We start from the raw sequence: 20,197 nt of genomic DNA, 5'->3' as shown, positions 1-20,197 counted from the left end.
GTTTTGTATGTAGTGATGATTTTCACTTGAGAGAATGTTTGCTTTCAAAACTCTTGTTTATAACCTTCAAAGACCCTTGTATTTATAGATGAGGAGTGTCTTGGTGATCAAGGGAGAAAATAGAGTTGTTGGACACGTTTTTGATAGTTGTCCAAAGTCTCAATTGATTTCTCTTTCCTTCTTAAAAATAGCCAGAACGTTCTCAGAATGTTCTGTCTGATTTGCCTAGCTTTGCTTGCACTGTAGCTTGCTTGCGAGTGAGAGAACCAGCTGTAATGAGTTGTTTACTTGTTGCCCACTTTTGCTTATGTCATGTCCTTTTGCTTTAGTGATGTCATGCTTTAATAAGCCATGTGCTCTCTTCCATGAGATATTTAATTCTTAATGGGTCTTTAGCTTCCAAATGGATCTAACTCATATTTGGGCCCAAGAGACATCTTTCAATGTTACATTTCTGCCATGATTTCTTGCTGTGCAGACTTGTTCACTTTTGATGTACTGTTCCATTTTCATCGTATTTGCCAGAACGTTCTCAGTTCATTCTCATGAAACAAATTCTCACAAAACGAATTAGTAGATAACAAAATAATAATAATTGTAATATTTTTGTTACCTTTTAAAACCATCAAATGAAGATGTTTTCTTCACTTTGTACGACCAGAATGATATTTGTAGAACATGAGAAACCTTTTTCAAAGGCACAATTCCTTTGATTGATTTTTATTCTCCAAATCATATCTTGAGTACTGATGGAAGATTCTTGGACCATCATAAGTCTTTTATGATAGAATCTCCAAGCATATGATCATGAATTTTCTTCTTTGTTATTTCTCTAACCAATATCATTAATGAGTGAATTAATAAATAATTCATTCATGAATTGGTTTCTCTTCAAAGTTGATTCTAATCATTTTGATGAAATGATGAGACGTGTAATATGCATCCTTGTCATGAGAACATTCTTTCATCGGAGTTGATAATGTTTTCTTCTCTGACAATATATTCTCGGTTAATTAACCTTGAATTATTTTGTTGTTGATGCGATTTATCTCATAACTTCTCTTGGTGATTTCACACAATGTTTCTTGTCCATTGAGTATCTTTGAGATGTTTTAGTTTTGGCATGCCTTTTCTTCCTTGAATCATTAAGGCATTGTTGAAAACCATGTGGTGAGAATGATGAATCAATTGCTAAGAAAGTTCATCTTCTTTGAGCTTGTGATACTACCGTTTTAGTATTCTTTCAATGAGTATATACATGCACTTGTAAGAGACTTCTTTCTTGTCAACTTCTGTGAAAAGACTCAAGTGCAAACATCAGTAGATCACCATTCATAAAACTTAGTGTTTATTCCATAAGGTTTGTTATCATTAAAACATTCATCAAAAAGATTTTTGTTTCAACATTAATTAAGTAAGATGATCAATGGCTAAAATTGAATAGCGCCTAAATGTGCAAGATCCAATGACTCAGAAAAGTGGAGGGAGAAATGAGGGGAAAATATTAGGGTTAGAAATATCTTTAGGGGTTAAAATTGGTGCGATGCATTTTTTTAGATGGAATTTGTTATGTTAAATAATTGCAAACCTAAAAGTGTAGAAAATATTTGCTTAAAAAAAAAGAAGGATGGGAATAAAAAAAAGGAGGATAGGAATTCAAAAAAAAAATAATAAGGATTCGGTCGGCCAAAAGGAGGATAGGAATAAAAAAAAGGAGGATAGGAATTAAAAAAAATAAGGATTCGAAAAAAAAAAGGAGGATAGGAATAAAAAAAAAGGAGGATAGGAATTCAAAAAAAATAATAAGGATTCGGATGGCCAAAATTATAGTAAACTTGATAACAAAATTCGGCTGGCATTACTTAAGTAAGATGATCAATGGCTAAAATTGAATGGCGCCTAAATGTGCAAGATCCAATGGCTCAGAAAAGTGGAGGGAGAAATGGGGGGAAAATATTAGGGTTAGAAATAGCTTTATGGTTTAGCTTTATTATATAAGATAGATTAGGGTAGAAAATATTTGTTTCATAATAAAAAAGGCAGGAGGATAGGAATAAAATTGGTGCGATGCATTTTTTTAGATGGAATTTGTTATGTTAAATAATTGCAAACCTAAAAGTGTAGAAAATATTTGCTTAAAAAAAAAGAAGGATGGGAATAAAAAAAAGGAGGATAGGAATTCAAAAAAAAAATAATAAGGATTCGGCCGGCCAAAAGGAGGATAGGAATAAAAAAAAAGGAGGATAGGAATTAAAAAAAATAAGGATTCGAAAAAAAAAGGAGGATAGGAATAAAAAAAAAAGGAGGATAGGAATTCAAAAAAAATAATAAGGATTTGGATGGCCAAAATTATAGTAAACTTGATAACAAAATTCGGCTGGCATTACTTAAGTAAGATGATCAATGGCTAAAATTGAATGACGCCTAAATGTGCAAGATCCAATGGATCAGAAAAGTGGAGGGAGAAATGGGGGGAAAATATTAGGGTTAGAAATAGCTTTAGGGGTTAAGCTTTATTATATAAGATAGATTAGGGTAGAAAATATTTGCTTCATAAAAAAAAAAGGCAGGAGGATAGGAATAAAATTGGTGCGATGCATTTTTTTAGATGGAATTTGTTATGTTAAATAATTGCAAACCTAAAAGTGTAGAAAATATTTGCTTAAAAAAAAGAAGGATTGGAATAAAAAGAAAAGGAGGATAGGAATTCAAAAAAAAAAATAATAAGGATTCGGCCGGCCAAAAGGAGGATAGGAATAAAAAAAAAGGAGGATAGGAATTGAAAAAAAAAAATAAGGATTCGAAAAAAAAGGAGGATAGGAATTCAAAAAAAAATAATAAGGATTCGGATAGCCAAAATTATAGCAAACTTGATAACAAAATTCGGCTGGCATTAATTAAGTGTAACACCCATACTAGACGTATCTAGAAAGTCTAGCATGTGTATTAGTTTAGTACTGGATACATTAAAAATTTACAACATAAAAGTTCGAATGAATATCATATACAACAAATGCGTTCGTACAATAGATTACAACTCATCTTTTCTAAAATATGCTATATGCATCCTTAAACATCCATGCCATGCTGCAGCTGGTACGAACGAACACTTGCTGAAACATCCATCCGGCTACTAGCTTGCTAAACCATCCTGATATCTGAAACAAATAAGGATTGGGATGAGACATAATGTCTCAGTGAGCTCCACCTAACCCTAGGCTATAGGCAACCACGGGGGAAACCTACGGTCACCACGTGTCAACAATACAACCTGCCGGTTGATTATACGTGTGTGGGGACTTGCTTTCTTAGACGACGGTGCTTGCTAGGGCCGTCTTAATATTCTTAACTTGTTATAGGCTTTACTACTATATGTGTCATGGCGGTGAAGGGGGAACTAAAACCGCATTGCCAAGAGTACACTCTAAGCATCAAGGCTCTCTTATATCTCTATCATGACACGATTCTAAACCGGACGATTAGGGGTAACCTAAGATCGTCGTCGGCATATCTTTCTTTACTTGCTTCTACTTGCTTAATATGTTGTATCTAACAACATATCGTCTCTTAACACAAAAGTGATTCTTGCTAACTTACTACTTCTTGACGATCTACGTCAAGGCTCTATGACATAACATATAAATATATGAACAATATGCATAGTTAGCTTCATTGATTATGTTAGCGTGTAACAAACAATTATCTTGAATTCTTTTTATGGATTAGTCCCGAGTGGAGTAACCCCGGAAGATAATCCCTTACTACCGGTGAAATGCTTAGCAAGAGCGCACCGGACTCCCTTAGTGAACGTGCGGGTCCTGTAACACCCACGTCGTGGCTTTCGATATCCCGCTAGGTGGATACGAAAGGTTCCCGACCTAAGGGGAACGGTTTAAGCCGCAAGGGACCCCCACGACAATAGTAGGAACCGAAACACACCGGAATGAGAGGGATCCGGAGGCCGTGTAGGTATGGGACTACATGGTTGAAGGAAGGATTATAAGAATTGTTAGGTACTACCCATATCAACAAGATGCATCTTCTTTTCGGGAGCTCAATCCATAGGAACTCCATAGTTAAGCGTGCTTGGCTTGGAGTAGTACTAGGATGGGTGACCTACCGGGAAGTTTCCCGGTAAGCATGTGAGTGAGGACAAAGCATGCTGAAAAGACTCGTGTTGGTTTGTGGGGTTAGTCGGCAATCCTGTAAGCAGTCTGGGATGTTACAGGTCCCTTACGGCTTACCCCATTCCCCTTGGAGAACCTTTTGTACCCATCCTTAGATGGAATACAAAAGACACGGCACCATAACTTAGTGAAATGCGGCTCCCTTTCGGCTTAACCATTCCCCTTGGGGAACCCCTTGAATCCAACCTTGGAAGGAATTCAAGAGACATAACACTCTTTCTTTCTTATAAGTCTTAGTCTTATGCATGAATGAAGGTTAAACCTATTCATACTATCTCTTATACCTCGGATTCTTAAACATTCCACTAGAGGTAAACTTATATGCTTGATTAACTTACTTCGTGAATAGACATCTAATCGATTCACGTCTTGCCATACTCGTATGACACTTGCTTCTAGGCAAAGATAATAATCTTTATTACCTCGCATCTTATCAAGCATATCTCTAATGCATAGCATTCTATTCTTTACTAACTATTCTAGTTCTCGATAACTATACCGAGGTTCTAGTTCTTCCCTTTTCTTAAAGATTATCTTGCTACCCGAATCAACCATCATACTCTCGCTTACCATGCTTTACCATTCTTGCCAAACATTTGGTTCATTTAAAAGAAAATCTCTTTTCAATCTTAACAATTAGGACCTTGGTTTGAGGGGTTTATTTCTCTTAAAAAAACGACTGCACAAGAAAAACCGCTCGCGAAACGCCGAAATGACCTGAGGCGAGCAAAACAATGGGTTTCCCCACTGTGTAGCTCGCCTAGGCGAGTAAATTGGTGTGGGAGGCGAGCTCCTACTCGCCATGGCGAGTTGGGGGCGAGCAGGACCCCCTGTTCGGCCTCCTAGCTCGCCTCGCGAGCCATTTGCTCGCCGTGGCGAGCTGTGACAGTCCTGCAACCTCAAAATTGATATTTTTGACTTAAAAACCTCAAACCAAGCATCTCCAAGTGCTATGTGACCCTTAGGATCATTAGAAACCCGTAAAAACAGTCATGGAACAAGTGTACACAAGTATAGCAAGCATGATAAGAAAAGGGGCAACTAACTTATACTTTAAACCCTAGATTTCATATAGTTTCCTTACATGAATGAAACACATAAACCAAGGGTGGTAAGCTATCTAAGGAACTCACCTAATCAAGTTCTTGAAGCATCATCAAATCCCAAGCTCATCCAAGCCCAAAACCCTAGCTTTTGATAACATGGTTTCTTTGATCATACCTTTCAAAATTCTTGTTCTTTCTTGCAAACTAAGTACCATAATCCTTGCTTGTTCTTCTATACTCCAACCCAAGCTTCTTCCACCAAAACTCTAATTCTCCATGAACTTCTCTTGAGGAGGAAAAGTAATGAAAACAATCCATATAATACCTTCTTATCACTTCTTTGATCAAGTTGACACCATAACATGTTCTTGCTCAAGCTTCTAACATCATCTTCACTCAAACCATCCAAACCCTAACCCTTGACTTCAAGATGAAATCAACCTCAAAGCTTCACTTCAATTCATAATAGTTTCTTCCTTACAAAATTGCTAGCACCCAAGCTTGGTTCATCACTTAACAACTTAAAAGAATTGATCTTATGGAGAGGAAAAGATAAAAGGAGTTTCTAGAGTGGTGAAGGAGAAATTCAAACAAAAACCAAGCCTCCATACTTCTCTTTGACCTTGAGGAAACATAGGTTAAAACCTTACCAATTGAGGAAGAAGATTTGAAAAGGATTGATGGAGAGGAAGAGAGGAAGAGGGCGATGGGGTTAGAGAGAAGGGAGAGCCAAACTCTTTCTCTAACCTAGAGAGAGAAAGAAGATAGAAAAATGGGATATTTTGGGCCACAACCAAATAAATATCCTTCCCAAGTGAAATTACCAAAATGCCCTTATCTTAAGTGTATTAAATCCGACACTGATACTTTACCTGAAAAAAAACTGACATCTTAATATGAATATTTCCATTACGCTGACTTTCCTTAAACTTTAATCCTCTGCACGATCGACTGGTAATATTCCGATACTGACTGGCGGGATATTACATTCTACCCCCCTTAAAGAAATTTCGTCCTCGAAATTTAGAAACCTACTACCAATCATCGCAATTAAAACCTGCCTTCTTTAACTTCAGCTACTTAAAGTCCGATTATACCCACTTCATAAGTTCAAAGTACACTTTACTCATTCTTCTTTCTTAATCCGCAAAAACGAATACAGTCTCTTCGATCTTAGTACCTTCATCAAAATCACAGAACTATCTTAGAACATCGTGATTGATTCTTACCTTGCTTCAAGTGACTCAGTTGTCTTGGGTCCACATCTTAACTACTTAACTTAGCCATCAGATAAGTAACTTATCATTAGCGGGAACACTCAGGATTTGCCTTTCAACTGGAGTCCTACCAGAAACCAGGTTTGCCCTGCAGTGCTTTCTTGCATTTGAAAAATCTCATCATGCATACATCTCACTATGCATACATAATCTTTCTTACCGCATCTTGCGATTTATATCTCTTACTTACGTTACTTATCTTGATGATTATACAAATCTCTTAGCTCTTCCAAGCTCTTCAAAAAAAACTTTCTAACCTGACATGAAGAAGCGAAACCCATTACGTCGATTCATCTGACAATCTAATTACCAGTCTTGCGGATTACATACTCTTAAAATCTTCTACTAAATCCCTTTTGAACTTACACTTGAACTCTTTAAGCAAAAAAATCCATAAATCTCGTACGATATTGATATCGTAAGGACTTTGCCGTTTCCTCTTAAAATCTTATCTCCATAGCTTTCTCTTTCCTTCAAGTACCGCTTCTTGTTAGTTAATAACGATACTGATTCTAGCATTTTGCTTCAAAAAAAAATTTCTAAACTTTGGTACATAGGTCTTTGGAACGAACATTTACTTGACTAAAGAAAATCTCATTTTGTAACCAAATTTGTAATGGTACCTCAGAACCACATGACGAGTCTTTAAATTTTTTTTTTTTAAAAAAGGTTTTACAACTCGCCCCAAACTTGTCTATATCAAGTTGGTCCTGAAGTCTGTACGTCTTAAGTGAGCTTGCTCACTTACGGCGCAACTCATCGGTTTCATCAATGTTTAATATCATATTTTTAAAACAATTTCGTTCCCAAGTTCCTTGATACCAATCTTAACTTTATGAAAATTACAACCATAGCTTGTCGCTATTCTAGAAAGTATCGTTATCATTTAACAAGTTTGGTATAGGAGGGTATGTACTTTTCTTGTATATTTCATGAACTTTACTCCAATACAATAGCATACGCTCTTCTACATATTCGATAACATCGATTAAACAACCCGACTACTTCATCCGTGGTAACTCTAGTCTTCTTTGTCTTGCCTAAGTGAAGTTACATTTCATATTCTTTCACCTTAATCATCACTGACCACATAAGCATCAATACTTACGTGCTACCCTGATATTTCCTCGTTCGTCTCATAGTACTTCTTATTAAAACTTGTATTATTACTCGAACATTCTTACTACAACATTCCAAGTTCCATGGTCACCGTTCACATCTTCTACCGATTAATTTTTGTGGCGCTACTCTGATTCCCACCGGTTGGCTTAAACCATTACTCTAATCCGTTTAAGCGAATGAACTTCACATTCCTGCTTACCACTTGGATACTAATTTCTTGAACTGTTCTCAAAATTTTCCTTGTTGCAACCGCCGTCACCATCCCACACTTGTCTTGAAAAGCAAAACTCGTGATGACTTATCTTATGCTCATAATATTTGACCTGGGGGTAACCTTACATTCTTGCTGGTTGCATTTACCATACATAACTTCCTTGAACCTCTAGCCTGGTACCCTCGTATCCTCGCATACTATATTTTGCTTAATCATACCGATGCTTGCTCGTTGATTTTTCTTTTAAAGAAAACTTCGTAAACTAGCGCACGGGTTATTGACGTTGATGATTTTCTACTTTATAAATATATTGAGTTTAGGCCCCGACCGTTGCTCTAAAATCATAGGACGAGTTGATAACACATACGTGTCATCAAAACTAGATTCTAATGAGTCTAGCTCGCTCTACGAGTGTCGTAGCAAACCGGTTCCTAGAAAACCTCGTGAATTTTCAAAATATTAACTTCAATCACCCATACGCATAAATCTCTCTAAATTTATTTAAACTTTATGTTTCAACATCATATCGAGCCTTACCAAATCTATCAAGCAAAACATAGGTTCGAGAGATACGTCACATTTCCACATAATCCGCGAACCTTGTAATTTCTCATAACTTTGCACCGCTTTAACTTCCTACTTCATACCTCATGCATAAACATCTGTGATTTTCCTTCTAAACGCCGGAACATCTACACTCTTGATCTTGACTTGTTCTTGATTCTTAACACATTAATTTCCAAAGCTACCTTAAACCGTATCGATTTCGTTGATAATTGCCCATGCCTTTTTCCTTGGGAATCTTAGGATATGATGTGCATTCATTACTTGATGTCCTAAAAGATTTTCATCTCATAAAAGGTTATTATGAAGACATCTCTCCAATAGTCATTGCAAACCATAGGAACGAACTAGTAGATTTCATAAAAACGGAAAGTTTCGTCCCAGGCTTGCTATTGGTGAGCTTCTCCAACTATATTTTTCAGAAAATACTTTTTGCATTAAATTTATAGTCTCAAGTACACAATGCACATCATTCATTCCTATCATCGTGAAATATTCTATATCATTTGCATGGCAACATCAACCTTTTTCGATACAATTCTTGGCACGTCGGAAATCAATGCCTTATTCCTGAGAGCCCACTGACTCCGTCAACATATGTCGGCTTTCTACTACTTAGTTCACCGGACACCTATTGGCACAATCAAACTTCTTACTAATACTCCTTCCGAGTTCTTACTTCTGTTCTCACACTTTCCAGTGCATCTCCATCTTATGCTTCGTTCCTCTAGGGTCCTATTCAGCTCTCAGGCATCCATCCTAATCGTCGAATGCTAAATTGAGTTGATCAGGCTCAATTAACAACGACAGCTAGAACATTAACCCGGAACCCAATGGTCCCACTACCTTTGTTGTAACTTAATGACCCAAGGCACGGTCTGAATCGACCTGCTCTGATACCAAATGTAACACCCATACTAGACGTATCTAGAAAGTCTAGCATGTGTATTAGTTTAGTACTGGATACATTAAAAATTTACAACATAAAAGTTCGAATGAATATCATATACAACAAATGCGTTCGTACAATAGATTACAACTCATCTTTTCTAAAATATGCTATATGCATCCTTAAACATCCATGCCATGCTGCAGCTGGTACGAACGAACACTTGCTGAAACATCCATCCGGCTACTAGCTTGCTAAACCATCCTGATATCTGAAACAAATAAGGATTGGGATGAGACATAATGTCTCAGTGAGCTCCACCTAACCCTAGGCTATAGGCAACCACGGGGGAAACCTACGGTCACCACGTGTCAACAATACAACCTGCCGGTTGATTATACGTGTGTGGGGACTTGCTTTCTTAGACGACGGTGCTTGCTAGGGCCGTCTTAATATTCTTAACTTGTTATAGGCTTTACTACTATATGTGTCATGGCGGTGAAGGGGGAACTAAAACCGCATTGCCAAGAGTACACTCTAAGCATCAAGGCTCTCTTATATCTCTATCATGACACGATTCTAAACCGGACGATTAGGGGTAACCTAAGATCGTCGTCGGCATATCTTTCTTTACTTGCTTCTACTTGCTTAATATGTTGTATCTAACAACATATCGTCTCTTAACACAAAAGTGATTCTTGCTAACTTACTACTTCTTGACGATCTACGCCAAGTCTCTACTTGTTCTTGACGATCTACGTCAAGGCTCTATGACATAACATATAAATATATGAACAATATGCATAGTTAGCTTCATTGATTATGTTAGCGTGTAACAAACAATTATCTTGAATTCTTTTTATGGATTAGTCTCGAGTGGAGTAACCCCGGAAGATAATCCCTTACTACCGGTGAAATGCTTAGCAAGAGCGCACCAGACTCCCTTAGTGAACGTGCGGGTCCCTTACGGCTTACCCCATTCCCCTTGGAGAACCTTTTGTACCCATCCTTAGATGGAATACAAAAGACACGGCACCATAACTTAGTGAAATGCGGCTCCCTTTCGGCTTAACCATTCCCCTTGGGGAACCCCTTGAATCCAACCTTGGAAGGAATTCAAGAGACATAACACTCTTTCTTTCTTATAAGTCTTAGTCTTATGCATGAATGAAGGTTAAACCTATTCATACTATCTCTTATACCTCGGATTCTTAAACATTCCACTAGAGGTAAACTTATATGCTTGATTAACTTACTTCGTGAATAGACATCTAATCGATTCACGTCTTGCCATACTCGTATGACACTTGCTTCTAGGCAAAGATAATAATCTTTACTACCTCACATCTTATCAAGCATATCTCTAATGCATAGCATTCTATTCTTTACTAACTATTCTAGTTCTCGATAACTATACCGAGGTTCTAGTTCTTCCCTTTTCTTAAAGATTATCTTGCTACCCGAATCAACCATCATACTCTCGCTTACCATGCTTTACCATTCTTGCCAAACATTTGGTTCATTTAAAAGAAAATCTCCTTTCAAGCTTAACAATTAGGACCTTGGTTTGAGGGGTTTATTTCTCTTAAAAAAACGACTGCACAAGAAAAACCGCTCGCGAAACGCCGAAATGACCTGAGGCGAGCAAAACAATGGGTTTCCCCACTGTGTAGCTCGCCTAGGCGAGTAAATTGGTGTGGGAGGCGAGCTCCTACTCGCCATGGCGAGTTGGGGGCGAGCAGGACCCCCTGTTCGGCCTCCTAGCTCGCCTCGCGAGCCATTTGCTCGCCGTGGCGAGCTGTGACAGTCCTGCAACCTCAAAATTGATATTTTTGACTTAAAAACCTCAAACCAAGCATCTCCAAGTGCTATGTGACCCTTAGGATCATTAGAAACCCGTAAAAACAGTCATGGAACAAGTGTACACAAGTATAGCAAGCATGGTAAGAAAAGGGGCAACTAACTTATACTTTAAACCCTAGATTTCATATAGTTTCCTTACATGAATGAAACACATAAACCAAGGGTGGTAAGCTATCTAAGGAACTCACCTAATCAAGTTCTTGAAGCATCATCAAATCCCAAGCTCATCCAAGCCCAAAACCCTAGCTTTTGATAACATGGTTTCTTTGATCATACCTTTCAAAATTCTTGTTCTTTCTTGCAAACTAAGTACCATAATCCTTGCTTGTTCTTCTATACTCCAACCCAAGCTTCTTCCACCAAAACTCTAATTCTCCATGAACTTCTCTTGAGGAGGAAAAGTAATGAAAACAATCCATATAATACCTTCTTATCACTTCTTTGATCAAGTTGACACCATAACATGTTCTTGCTCAAGCTTCTAACATCATCTTCACTCAAACCATCCAAACCCTAACCCTTGACTTCAAGATGAAATCAACCTCAAAGCTTCACTTCAATTCATAATAGTTTCTTCCTTACAAAATTGCTAGCACCCAAGCTTGGTTCATCACTTAACAACTTAAAAGAATTGATCTTATGGAGAGGAAAAGATAAAAGGAGTTTCTAGAGAGGTGAAGGAGAAATTCAAACAAAAACCAAGCCTCCATACTTCTCTTTGACCTTGAGGAAACATAGGTTAAAACCTTACCAATTGAGGAAGAAGATTTGAAAAGGATTGATGGGGAGGAAGAGAGGAAGAGGGCGATGGGGTTAGAGAGAAGGGAGAGCCAAACTCTTTCTCTAACCTAGAGAGAGAAAGAAGATAGAAAAATGGGATATTTTGGGCCACAACCAAATAAATATCCTTCCCAAGTGAAATTACCAAAATGCCCTTATCTTAAGCGTATTAAATCCGACACTGATACTTTACCTGAAAAAAAACTGACATCTTAATATGAATATTTCCATTACGCTGACTTTCCTTAAACTTTAATCCTCTGCACGATCGACTGGTAATATTCCGATACTGACTGGCGGGATATTACATTAAGTAAGATGATCACTGGCTAAAATTGAATAGCGCTTAATGTGCAAGATCTAATGGCTCAGAAAAGTGGAGGGAGAAATGGGGGGAAAATATTAGGGTTAGAAATAGCTTTAGGGGTTAAGCTTTATTATATAAGATAGATTAGGGTAGAAAATATTTGCTTCATAAAAAAAAAAGGTAGGAGGATAGGAATAAAATTGGTGCGATGCATTTTTTAGATGAAATTTGTTATGTTAAATAATTGCAAACCTAAAAGTGTAGAAAATAATTGCTTAAAAAAAAAAGAAGGATAGGAATAAAAAAAAAGGAGGATAGGAATTAAAAAAAAAATTATATGGATTCGGCCGTCCAAAAGGATGATAGGAATAAGAAAAAAGAAGGATATGAATTAAAAAAAAATAAAGATTCGAAAAAAAAGGAGGATAGGAATAAAAAAAAGGAGGATAGGAATTCAAAAAAAAAATAAGGATTCGGATGGCCAAAATTATAGCAAACTTGATAATAAAATTCGGCTGGCATTAATTAAGTAAGATGATCAATGGCTAAAATTGAATGGCGCCTAAATGTGCAAGATCCAATGGCTCAGAAAAGTGGAGGAAGAAATGGGGGGAAAATATTAGGGTTAGAAATAGCTTTAGGGGTTAAGCTTTATTATATAAGATAAGATAAGATAATTGCAAACGTAAAAGTGTAGAAAATATTTACTTAAAAAAAAGAAGGATAGGAATAAAAAAAAAAGGAGGATAGGAATTCAAAAAAATAATAATAAGGATTCGGCCGGCCAAAAGGAGGATAGGAATAAAAAAAAGGAGGATAGGAATGAAAAAAAATAATAAGGATTCGAAAAAAAAGGAGGATAGGAATTCAAAAAAAATAATAATAAGGATTCGGATAGCCAAAATTATAGCAAACTTGATAACAAAATTCGGCTGGCATTAATTAAGTAAGATGATCAATGGCTAAAATTGAATAGCGCCTAAATGTGCAAGATCCAATGACTCAGAAAAGTGGAGGGAGAAATGAGGGGAAAATATTAGGGTTAGAAATATCTTTAGGGGTTAAGCTTTATTATATAAGATAGATTAGGGTAGAAAATATTTGCTTCATAAAAAAAAAGGCAGGAGGATAGGAATAAAATTGGTGCGATGCATTTTTTTAGATGGAATTTGTTATGTTAAATAATTGCAAACCTAAAAGTGTAGAAAATATTTGCTTAAAAAAAAAGAAGGATAGGAATAAAAAAAAGGAGGATAGGAATTCAAAAAAAAATTATATGGATTCGGCCGTCCAAAAGGAGGATAGGAATAAAAAAAAAGGAGGATAGGAATTAAAAACAAAAATAAAGATTCGAAAAAAAGGAGGATAGGAATAAAAAAAAGGAGGATAGGAATTCAAAAAAAAAAATAATAAGGATTCGGATGACCAAAATTATAGCAAACTTGATAACAAAATTCGGCTGGCATTAATTAAGTAAGATGATCAATGGCTAAAATTGAATGACGCCTAAATGTGCAAGATCCAATGACTCAGAAAAGTGGAGGAAGAAATGGGGAGAAAATATTAGGGTTAGAAATAGCTTTAGGGGTTATAGGGGTTAAGCTTTATTATATAAGATTTACTATGAATATATTCCCTTTCTAATGGTACACTTCCCTTTTCATAAAATTAATTTAGAATCTAGTCAATATAATATTATGAAAAATTTCATTAGAAAAAAGTTTGACCAAACAATTTTTTTTTAAGAAGTTAAACTAACCTACATAAATTGACCTACTGAACTAACCCATTGGGTTTATATTTTAGGAAAATGCTACTTCTCAAGAAAAATAGCTTCAAGAATTTTTCAAGACACAGTTGGCAAATTTTAATTAGATGATTAATTTGTCCACTTCCTATTTTTCAGCCACACCTCCTTGAATTGTGGCAAATAGTGCATTGTGATTGGCTATTTTTTTTTCTTGAAGAATTCTTGATGTTATTTTTCTAGAGATATAGCATTGCTCTTTATTTTATCACGGGTTGGGATGTAATAAAAAAGCAAACTAACAGGTTTTAAAAACAAGGGTTAATCATGTTTTTGGTCCTTGTAATATTAGTAAATTTCGGTTTTGGTCCTTATAAAAAAAGTTTAGATTTTATCCCTATAATATCAGATAATTCATTTTAAGTCTTTCATTTAACTTATGTGAGCCTAATCTGCCTAAGTGGCTTGCTGACGAAGATATTTTCACTATTTTTTGAATTAATTAATTGCAAATGTCTTTTTTTGTAATTACAATTAAATAAATAAAATTATAAGAAATTTATAAACAAATAAAAAATCAACATGTTCATCATTTATTCATTCATGTGTTATCAAAATTCTGGAAATTCATCGTAAACCAGTCTTTCCAAAATTTTAAAAACCCAAAAAAATTAAGTAAGTTTCAATTGCCTTCTTCAACGGTTTTTTTTTACAATATGAACCCACAACCTAATTTTCATGGAACAGCAACAATAATATGCAAGAAGTTGAAGTCGAACAAGAACAACAACGACACAAGAAAACAACAGGAAGCCACAAACCCAGATCTAAACTTCAATCATGAGTTGAAGAAACTCGTCTTGACATGAATTGCTCATGAGTCGGCTGTCATACCCCAATTTTTGACCTAAAGACCCTACATTCATACGCCGTTTGACTCTGATCGATCTCTGACGTTTCAGCGAAAAATTCGGCAGAGAGGTATTTTAAAATACCTCGTTTTTTGTTCTGAGTCGGACCCTCTTTCTCTCTTTATTTTCATTTTTATTTTTAATTGTAAATTTCCATCTTTTATTTAAATCTTTAATTAACTTTAATTTTGTTTTCTTTATTTTTATTTTCAAATTCTTATTTTAATCTTTTTCTTTTTATTATTTTTAGTCTTTATCTTCTTTTTGATTTTTATTATTAACTTATTTATTGTCCGATAAAATCCAAAAAAATAGTCCAAGAAACAACAGTCTGTCACACGCCCTATCCAAGTACCAATCCAAAAATGGTCTTTTAGTCTCATCTACAACACATTTACAGGAACAGAAACCTTGATCCCAATCCAAAATCACAGAATTCGAGCTCTTTATTAACAAACCCTAGGTCCAGTCCTCGTACTATAAATAACGCTTGCAGAATGGGAGGCCAAAAATTCATCGAAAAACATCAGCCAAAACCTGCAACAATCTCACAACGCTTACATGCATAAACCTGCAAACAAAACATTGTTTCACTGACACAATTCACACATACCAACTTTTCCAAACCAAAGAAACAATTTCACAACCCTGCAACATCAATCTCACAACATCAGTAAACCAACCAGCATTCAAACCGTCCAAACCTAATCCACCAACAACCACATATACCAAAACCGGCCTCATCAGCAAACTAACAAGTAAAACCCTTTTTTTTTTTTACGATCCACAAACACAACACTGAACCGCAACCATGAATCAAACCGAACTCAATAAATAGCAAGGCGGAGCCGTTCAAGCCACGGATCGACTACGACGACAGCGTCAACCACAATCATCAAAATAGCCGCACATCATCATCAACGCACACAACAATCAACCAGCAATCAACATCATCGTCATCAAACCATTTCAGTCAACACCGCAGCAACAGTCACGAAAGCCCCGAACTACGAGGTTTTGATCCCTTACGGGTACGTAGGCAAAGGACTTGTCCTTCCAAACAATAAAAAATGTAGATTTTATCATTTTAAATTCCATTTTTAGAAGCAAGTTATAGCACATAAATTAAATGAAACCAAGAGGTTCCCGTAGAGTACTACGGGCATAAAGGGTGCTAACACCTTCCCTTTATGTAACTAACCCCCAAACCCTAAATCTTTTCAATATGGGGCGGTTTGAACTTTTTTCCCCTTTTCTTAAAAAATAAAAAATGTTCAGGCTTGAAATAAAAAGTGAGTCAAACGCTAATCAAATAGCCTTGATCTCCGAGAAATGGCGACAGAAATGGCGGCTTCACTGGGGACCCCCTAAGAGGGTTGAGCCTAACTTGGCTTTATTTAAATTTTGTGCTATAACTTGCTTAAAAATAAAATCAAAAATAAAAGATGGAAATACGTGTATATATTTTTTCCTTCCTGCTTCTTTCTTCATTCTTTCTTAACGTGAGTGGTGAGATAAGTCCTACACCTGGGCTTGAGTGAAATATAAGATAGGACGGGGTACATGCATAGTGCCATACCAGGAGCAGTCCTGTGCTATGTGTGCATGTGATATAACCCCACTCAATGGAGGTCTCTCGAAGTAATATGATGTCATCATGAGCAGTCGTGATCGGCGCTATTATTTTTGAACGACCGTCGAAGTTGAGAAACCTTTAGATTTACCTTTAACCCATCTTGGCCTTTTTAGGACGTAGTACGATGGCTAAACCAAGAGCATTTTTGACTTTAGTTGACACGCGATACTACACTCAAACTAGACTACCTTGTGAATGTTATTGGACTAGGAGCAGTCTTATGCACCGATATATTCAAAAGGGGGTTGGAATTTGGGAACTTGGTAGAACCCGTGATACAGGTACATTTGAAACCATAGTCCCTACCAAATGGCGTTGTTACCCTTGACTCCAACATGTGACATAACCTCACCATGTATTCTATGTACTTTGAGCATAAACATGCATACATGCATTCATCCATAAATAAAAAATCATTAAAATCGAAGGACCTAGATAAGTCCTTGTAAACATCAGAGGTGTGGACCTTATAAGGAGGGACACCAAGGAATACAATTTCAAAAGTCTTAAACTAGACCTTAGCTTTGTTGGGGACTTTGTCTTTGGCTTTGCTTTTTCTTAAGAGAACTGTTTATAATATCTTAAATTATCAAATGAAACAATGTTCCCTATGATGTTTACAATTACCTTGACAAGTCCTTCGGAAAAAATGCGTCTATTTTTCAATAAGCATCATGCATCATAGTCTCAATTCCGAGTCTCACAAATTTTTCTTTTCCATGAAAGGTCAACCCATTTCAAAAGAGTCATGGCGTCCTCGTCCGAAACCAACTCGCATTTACAACACTCGAGCAATCGTGAGGAAAATATGGAATATCTCGAACATGAAAACTGAGTGCTCCGGGAGGAAATGGCAGCCATGCAAACTAATATGGACGAAATGACTAAATTGATGAAAACATTGACGGCTGCACAGAATCCACCACCACCTCTTCCTCCTATCAGGACTCAAGCCGAAACTGTTTCTAGTGGCCCTGAATGGACGTTTTGTGCCGATACTCCGAAGTACTCTACACCGCAACATTCCGTGCCTTGATTCCCGCCTCTTACTGCTGGCGAAATACTCCGTCCCATTGCTTGTGAAGCTCATATGCCTACTTTTCAACGTGCAACTCATGTTCCTCAGTAAGTTACGACGTTTCCTCCAGCTGCCGTGACCTACTCAGCACCTGCCGTTCATACTATCCCATAAGAAGTGGAACCCATCTTCCGTTCTGGGAGTGGGGGGGCCTATGACAGGGTTGATGACCTACAAGAGAAGTATGATGAGATGCAGCGAGAAATGAGAGCTCTCCGTGGGAAGAAAATGTTTGGGAAAACTGCTTATGATCTTTGTTTGGTGCCAAACGTCCAAATACCCCACAAGTTCAAGGTCCCAGATTTCAAGAAGTATAAAGGGAACTCTTGCCCTGAGGAACATCTGACAATGTATGTAAGAAAGATGTCAACATATGCCAAGGACGATCAGGTCCTTATCTATTACTTTCAAGAGACTTTGGCTAGTCCTGCCTCAAAATGGTACATGAATCTAGACAAAACAAAGATCCGAACTTTCCATGATCTGTGTGAAGCTTATGTGGAACAATACAGTTATAATGTGGATATGGCCCCAGACCGAAGCGATCTTCAGGATATGACTCAAGAGAACAAGGAAACATTCAAGGAGTATGCCTAGCGATGGAGGGATACTGTTGCCCAAGTCAACCCGCGTATAGAAGAGAAAGAGATGACTAAGCTCTTATTAAAAACTCTCAATCAGTTCTACTACGAGAAGATTGTCGGAAGTGCGCCCAAGAACTTTGCTAAGATGGTTGGTATGGGTGTACAGTTGGAAGAAGGAGTCCAAGAAGGACGATTAGTTATGGAAAGTGTACCTGCCAGCAGTTCTAATAAATTTGGGAACAACTTTCTGAGAAAGAACGAACAAGAAGTGAGCATGGTGGCCCAGGGGAGGCCTCAGCAAAAACGTCCGGCTTATCAACACGTTGCTGCAGTCACACCCGCTACCACTGCCATTCAACAATCGGGTTATCAACCACAACATCCTCAGCAACCGTATCTGCAACAACAGGCCTCAAAAGCACAATTTACCCCAATTCCCGTGAAATATGCGGTTTTGCTTCCACGGTTGCTCGAAAGGAATCTAGTCCAGACCAAGGCGCCTCCTCCGGTACCAGCAAGATTGCCAGCATGGTATAGACCTGACCTTTTCTGTACCTTCCATCAAGGGGTACCTGGCCATGATATTGAAGATTGTAATGCAATGAAGAATGCAGTTCAGAATTTAATCCGGACCAACCGCCTGACCTTCTAAGACTTAACACATGGAGTGGTTAGTTGTAATTGGGTCGCTGTTGACGTTCCTTCCGCTGTTTTTTGTTCAAATGATGTTCGTTTGTTGCTTTTGGCTTTTCAAAAAATATCCTTTCGTTCTGCCCGAGACGAAAGTGAACTTGTGTAGGGCTTTTTACTTTAAGTATTTTCATCATTAATAAAAAGGTTGTTTTGATCCGGACTTTGTTTTTTATTTTGTGCTTTTTTCTGGAAAAATGGTAATACAAAAAACCAAAAAAAATCCAAACATTCTCAAATATCTGCATAATCATAATTTATACTTACTTGTCAAAATCAATAATCAAATCATGCATTAATAAACCCGTTGAACACATTAACCCTATACTCTTTCTCGACTTTGAGTTCCTTTGTCTGAAGATGAAGAAAAGGAGAATGAAGAGATTCCCGACGAGATCTCTCGCATACTGGGGCATCTAGCCGTCGAAGCTATAAAACAAGATATCAAGAAGATTGTCAGAAGATGGCAGTCACTTACAAAGACTGGCATGAGATGTAACCGTTGCCTCACAGGAGTATCGTGCTTCATTACACATTTCAACAGGGGCAACCCCCCCTCCTTCCCTCATATACAACATGGAGACCCTGCCTCCCGCGGAGATCGAAGTCCCGTCAATAGGAGTTCTGCTGGAATCCAGTTTGATTGAACTTAAAATGCATGACGACCTTGCACAACTATATCAAAAGAGGTTGAAACAAACTTCCAACAAGAAGGTTCGTCCCCATGAAATTCAAGAAGGAGACTTTGTGCTCAAAAAGGTACTATCTTTTCAACCAGACTGCAGGGGCAAGTGGACGCCTAACTATAAAGGCTCGTGTGCAATACTTTTACAACTATGGATGGTGACAAACTCGCGCGTCCTATGAATGCCGGTGCAGTCAAGAAATACTCTGTCAATAATAAAAGCTCGATAAGTCGCAAACCTGAAAAGGCGTCTTAGGCAAAAATGAGCGTTTCGGTGGACTGAAAACCCGAAAGGGCGGTCCAGGCAAAAATTAGAGACATGAACAAAAATGATTATCCTGATAGATTGAAAACCTAAAAAGGCGATCTATGCAAAAGTTAAGGATCAAAAGACAAAGTAACTGCATCCGGTCAGACACAATCCACTTGGGGCATATTTGCTATTAAAGAACCTCCGATTTGAAGCATTTGAAGCATCCACAAATCAAAGACTCAAAATAGGGGCTATTCAAAGTTGTCAGGAAGAATAATGGTTGTTGTGTTCAAGGTACCTTTCCATATATTTACCATTTTCCAAAATTTTCAAAGATCTGTGGAGCCATACCATTGGCAGGTCA

The sequence above is a fragment of the Medicago sativa genome, chromosome 7 (assembly GCF_051527215.1).
Source record: "Medicago sativa cultivar Bolivia chromosome 7, Bolivia_mono, whole genome shotgun sequence".
NCBI classification, from domain to species: domain Eukaryota; kingdom Viridiplantae; phylum Streptophyta; class Magnoliopsida; order Fabales; family Fabaceae; genus Medicago; species Medicago sativa.
The sequence above is the reverse complement of the archived record's forward strand: the minus strand, read 5'-3'. Positions refer to the sequence as shown.